Source organism: Mycetomoellerius zeteki, unplaced genomic scaffold, assembly GCF_001594055.1.
Source record: "Mycetomoellerius zeteki isolate Tzet28-1 unplaced genomic scaffold, Tzet1.0 scaffold64, whole genome shotgun sequence".
Taxonomy (NCBI): domain Eukaryota; kingdom Metazoa; phylum Arthropoda; class Insecta; order Hymenoptera; family Formicidae; genus Mycetomoellerius; species Mycetomoellerius zeteki.
Genome location: NW_017257654.1, coordinates 1096498 through 1102283, shown reverse-complemented (window position 1 = coordinate 1102283; position 5786 = coordinate 1096498). Strand labels below are relative to the sequence as shown.

The window sequence follows — 5786 nt, the reverse complement described above, 5'->3', positions numbered from 1 at the left end:
GGGGGGGGGAGAAATAAGGAAACGCGAGAGTCGAAAGATCTACCAGTGCACACGTTCTCTCGCGAAATTAACGAGGAGAAAATTACACGTAAGCATGTAAGTCCCAAATTTGTCGTGCGCGTAGCTCTGCGAGTTCGTAAAAGCGTCGCGTGGATCGCGATCTTTTTGTACGTTCGTTTTGCGTTACCGATGTGCCACCGACGTGATCGGCGACGGACAGTGGACGATCCGGTGGTCCGGAGTACCGTGCCAGTACTGGTACTGTAGAGTTTGTTATCGAGTAGCGCGGCGTCGCGAGAGAGAGAGAGGCAAAGCGCTGGGGTGGTGGCAGCTTTGCTTGGCTGACAAGTAGATAGGACCGGGTACCACGCAAGCGCCGATTCAACCCTCTCCGTTCGTCACCCTTCCGACGATCCACCCTACTCTGCTCCTCTAGATCCCCCTGTACTCTCGCACGTCGCCCAAACCCACATCCAGCCCTTCGACCCTCTTTCGCTCTCTCACCGGCTGGCTTTCTCTATACCTCTTCACCTCTCGATACCCTCGGGCGAGCCCGGCTCTTCGACTTTTCCTCGCTTTTCCATCTTCTTCTGATCGCGCGAACGTCCTCGGAGATTCGATTTGCCACCCTCGCGCACGCGAGAAATCACTGATCTTCGACCAAGCACGGCGATGTGACGACGACGACGACGACGACGACAACAACAACGGCGGTACTACTCGAATCGGCGTTTCTCGTCGATGACATTTTCGCGATGCGTATCGTCGCGTCTTAAATAATGAACGTGTTTCCGAGAAGAGTTCTCAGTACTTGTACGAAAGCAGCTTATAAGAGCAATTGTGAGTATTCGCGATTAATTTTTGATGCAACTTCGTAATGTCATCGTTGCTTTTTTTTTCTTTTAATTGAATGGGAAAAAATTCGTGACGATATTTTTCAAGTTCCAAAGAATATATATAAAAGGATAAACGGTAACTAAAAATACATAAATACATAAATATTAAGGAGTATGATTTGATATGCGAACAATATTATATTAAATAAATTGTTATTGATTGAAAAATCAATATTATAGAATTTATTAATTAATGGCAAACTATTTTTGGAATTTATGAATAGAATAATGAGAATAATCTAGAGGATTATGCTTTTCGTGATGTCTGGAAATTTAGCATCGTCTCGTTTCAAGGATTAAAAGTACTTTGTCCCTGCAATTACTCGCTTATCGTTAATCTCGAGCTAGAATTATATTTATGTTGGTCTGAATTACGACGCTTGAATAATTACAATAGTCTACTGACAGCTATCCGTAGCGTAAAGCTTACGCGCCGTAAATTCCGACATTCTTATCTATCCCCAGCCGATAAACGATTCCCTTTAACGCATATCAGATGAAAGTATAATTATGTACGAAATGTGGAGCATTAAAGATTTTTTTATAAGCAAGAAAAAGACAATGGATGAGTAAAGTGTATAACGAACGTTAATTTTCTTCCCTTGCGAGTTCTTAAATTTTCTCTTCAAGCAGTTTCTAGGGAGAAGCAGTTCCTAGCGGCGCGATAAAACAGGCGACCCAGACTGCCCTAAAAAAATATCCATATATAGCGCCGAATAATCAGAGATTCATATTCATGCAGTATTAATTTATATTTCGAAAATGCGCTACATCGTTACACACATATGTAAATTCTTTATTTACAAAGTTTTTGTGTCAATATTATATTGAAACGTTATTGTTATTACAATATTGATTTTTTCGATTATTTTAAATACGGAAAAAATTAATGAATAGATTCATATTTAATATACTGAAAGTACGTTTTAAAAGTTACAAAGTATATGTACTTTCCATTAGAACTATAGATATTTAAGGCAGGCTCCCAAAAACAACTCTTCCCGTATTCATTGTCTCAAAAACTAACAGAGGCTATTTTGCTTTCCCTTCCGACCAAAAGTCCTCTTTGAACCACTAAGTTCTTAGAATTCTGCGTTTTAGTACCCTTTTCCTATCCTTTTGCCCTATGGACTCTCGTAGGCGATTTTGCCCTTTAATCGCATATAGAAATAGAAGGTAGATAAAGAGAATGGTATGTCACGTGTTCAGGGGTTCGCAACCTTTTATTTTTATATTTTAGATATTTTTACGCATCCTCATTTTATTCGATAAAAAGTTCGACACAAATAATAGAATTGAATGTATATGCGAGAAATTTAACATAATTTCCTTTATTCTCGCTAATTAGAACGTGCTCTTGTTTACCACGAAATTATGTCGCAACCTTTAGCTTGTGAGTCAATACGCTATTCATATATACAAGAATAGATTTATATCAGAAAAACGGAGAAGGAGAGAAGGAGATGAAACAAAAAGTGACGGTGGAAAATGTCTGCCATCATGGTCCTATTATTTTTATATGACGAAATTGCTTTTCCTGTCCATTATAAATTAAATAACGGAGCTTAATTCCAAATCCTCTTACGCTGAGAAAAAGTTTTTTGGTATTTCGACTAAAAATACATGCTGCCATAATTATGGTTATTATTACTATAATATTAGTGATAATAACAATATATATAGTTTTATTAAGAAATCCGGTATATAGTTGGCAACAAAAATGATTATAATTATTATTATTCTTACAATAAAAATGTTACTATAATTTAACTATAGTTAGTCATTTTCGGTTGTCAACTATCAGTATTTGTCGATGAAACTACGTACATAATTACTAACATAATAATAATAATTATTATTATAACATGTAATTATAATCATAAATACCAAAAATTTTTTTCTTAATTACGGGTTAGTACATGAGGGCAGACCGAACAATTGGAAAGGAATAATTCACTAACTACACGATCTCGACATGGAAGAAATTTTTTTTTTATTGAGATACGTGCTGATTGCGGGCGCAAACGGCATATTTTCAAGTGCGCTGCATTCGCTTCCCGATGAAAAGCGAGCGTGAGATGTCAAGAGGGTAATGCCATCGAGTTCGATCACTTCGATTTGATACGTGGGATAACAGCGTATTATCGATATTCCCCCTACAAAAGTTCGAAATTCACTCTGTTTAAACGCGTCCGGGCATTGGTCCGTGCCGGCGGCGGCGGTATTAGAATGCCGGTAGGCACCCTCCGCCGGTTACGCCGCTATCGGTCGACCAGGTATCGATAGGGCTGGAGGATTGAACATGAGAAGAGAGTAGAAAATATTCAACGGGAGCGGTGGTGGGTCTCACCATTTCACACCTCTTTCCGTCCCGTTGAACCGACCATCCGTTAACCGACCAACCATCTTCGGTGCATTGTCGTCTCTTCACTTTTTTCCCCTTCAGCGACTTGTCTTCGAGCAGACATTACGCGCGGCGAGCTTTTAGGAAATTAACGTCCTAATTCGTTACAACAATCGTATCATCGTACTTTCGTCTATAATTATCATTTTCTCACTGTCAACGACGTTGCTAGACGGCAACGAAATGGCGGACTACCCGCTTTTTTCGCAGTTTCGATTCCGACGGCAGCACGGACGGAGGATAACACACGGTTCTACTAATTTTCCGGGGATGCGATTCGAGAACAGCTGAGAGATTCTGGCGCACGAGCGCAAGAAACACAACGTGAAAAACGGTATTGTTGGCGCTCCTGAGAGATTTCTCGTGTCCGCGCACGTTTCCGACTCCCCTAGGTATTAAGAATGTCCTTCCATCAATTCGATGTGAACACCGTTTTCTCTAATAGTTTTCCCTTTTACGATTTTTACGCCGTTTACTCTTACGACTGTGTGCGGGATGTATGTACGTGTGCGCGCCATCAGATGTTCCCGCAAAATTTGCATCAAGCTGCAGAGTTTAGTGAGAATTTGAGAGTACGTACGAATCTCAATATTACCTAAATATCCTTGAGGTCCAAAATTAAATCTAAAATTAAGATTTACCGAGATAGAATTTATATGAAATAAATTGAGGATTAATGCCGTTTTTTAATGTCATCGACGATTTTGGTTGGAAACCGAGGCCGCGTTTGTTGAATATAATTGTTATTTAATGGGATACATTTACATCACAACAGACGCTCAAGTTAATAGACTCTGTCCTATTCAAGTACAAAAGTCCGATCTGAATTAAAATAATTTAACGTAACCTTTATCGAAATTCTAGAAGCTTAATTAAATTGGGAATAGTATATGTTCTTGTTTTTATTTTTTATTTCCAACTTTTATTTCTATATCGCATCCCGACAGTTTAATCAAAAGCTGCAAAAGTATTGTAATTACGTAGCTTCTAATAAAAGATTTTTCTGTCACACACGCAAGATTGCAATCAGATGTATCGCGCAGCAGCAAGCAGCACGAACGCAGGTCGCTTGATATGATTAAAATTCATTAGTTTCGTGATTCGGAAAAATCGCTTCATTCGAGGATTGTTGGATGAAAAATTATGTTGATGGTTGCAAATATATGTGCGGACCTTTGGCTCGACACAAATTACAGATTGTTGCATGAATATTCAACGTATAGGAAGCGCATTCACATGCAACAGACCATGCATCTGATCGCTCTCCACCCAGTAATGTTCTAAAAATAGTCTGACACATTGTGTAAAGACTCCCGATATTTCATTCATTGTCGTAAGATAAATCGATCTATCATTATTCGTGCTTCTAGCGTTGCACTATCAGTTCACCGCGTTACAAGAAAATAATATTATAATGTTGAAAGCAATGAAAATAGTTAGTAAAATAATATGAAAAATAATATCGCACTTTTTTTATTTATAAAATAATAAAAGTTTGTGACATATTTAAAAGTCATGAAATATTCTCTGCGATTAATACTACGATAAATACCTACTTTCGACACAAGTACAACTTGTTGACTTTAAGGTATTGTGATTTGGTAGAGAAATCTCGGAATTACGAAACTTCCTTCACCGTAATGTGCGTTCGCGACTGATAGAGCTTTCAATAGACGCAACTTCTATAAGAGAAGTTTCCGACCGTCTTTAAGTTAGGACGCGTTGCTAAGAACGTCAGTTCCGCGTGACAGACTGTGCTGATAAAAAGCAAGAACATGGTTCCTTCATCCTCGTTCATTTAAGAGCTTGCCTGCGTGCAAGACCTAGAAAAATCAAATCACGCCTTCCAATTTTTGCAAGATACATTGTGAATTATTTCACGTCAGGAAGTAGATTGAACGATCCAATTAATATTAAATATAATTATATGAAATGTTATTTGTCAAAAAATGTAAGACAATTTATCTCAATGAAAATAAAAAATCGATAATAATATAACTGGAAACAATATAATCCTACAACACACAGTAGTAAAGAAAAAAATAATATAAAAAATCTAATATCTAATAATGAATATAATGAATCTACAGTTTTTATCGTATAATGTTTAGATTTTTTTGTAATTCACCACTCATATCATTGTTACATTAAATTTGACGTGGATTCGTAAAATGTGTACATACATGGATAGGTAAACGTTCTCTAAGTACTGGATGGTAACCGATAATATGCACTTGTACGTCTACGGTAAAAGCTAGCCGACGCGCGACGGGTTAATCACGAACGATTCAATGACTCGCTGGAAAATTAGAGCGCGTGCAGAAGGCTCGACCTACGTATATGCATGTATGTTTCGCGTTTAAGCGCGGCGATGCACTGTAAATGCAAATAAGAAGGTCAGCAAAAATGCAGTGGCTCGTATATATACAGACTCATTTGCATTTCTCTCAAATAGCAAATACGAGAATCCTTTTTGAATCGTCATG

At 38.1% G+C, this 5786-nt stretch overlaps 1 protein-coding gene across 2 annotated transcripts in view; it reads right to left on the bottom strand.

The window, feature by feature from the left end:
* 5-HT1 (serotonin receptor) overlaps positions 1-247 on the bottom strand; it is a 136841-nt gene extending 136594 nt beyond the window's left edge. Inside the window, exon 1 of one of the 2 annotated variants that reach the window (XM_018457474.1) lies at positions 188-247. The gene's annotated coding sequence lies outside the window, so the exon portion shown is untranslated. Of the gene's footprint in view, positions 1-86 lie in introns of both variants that reach the window. The other variant, XM_018457475.1, reaches the window with a different exon arrangement.
* Between the last annotated feature and the right edge of the window lie 5539 nt (positions 248-5786).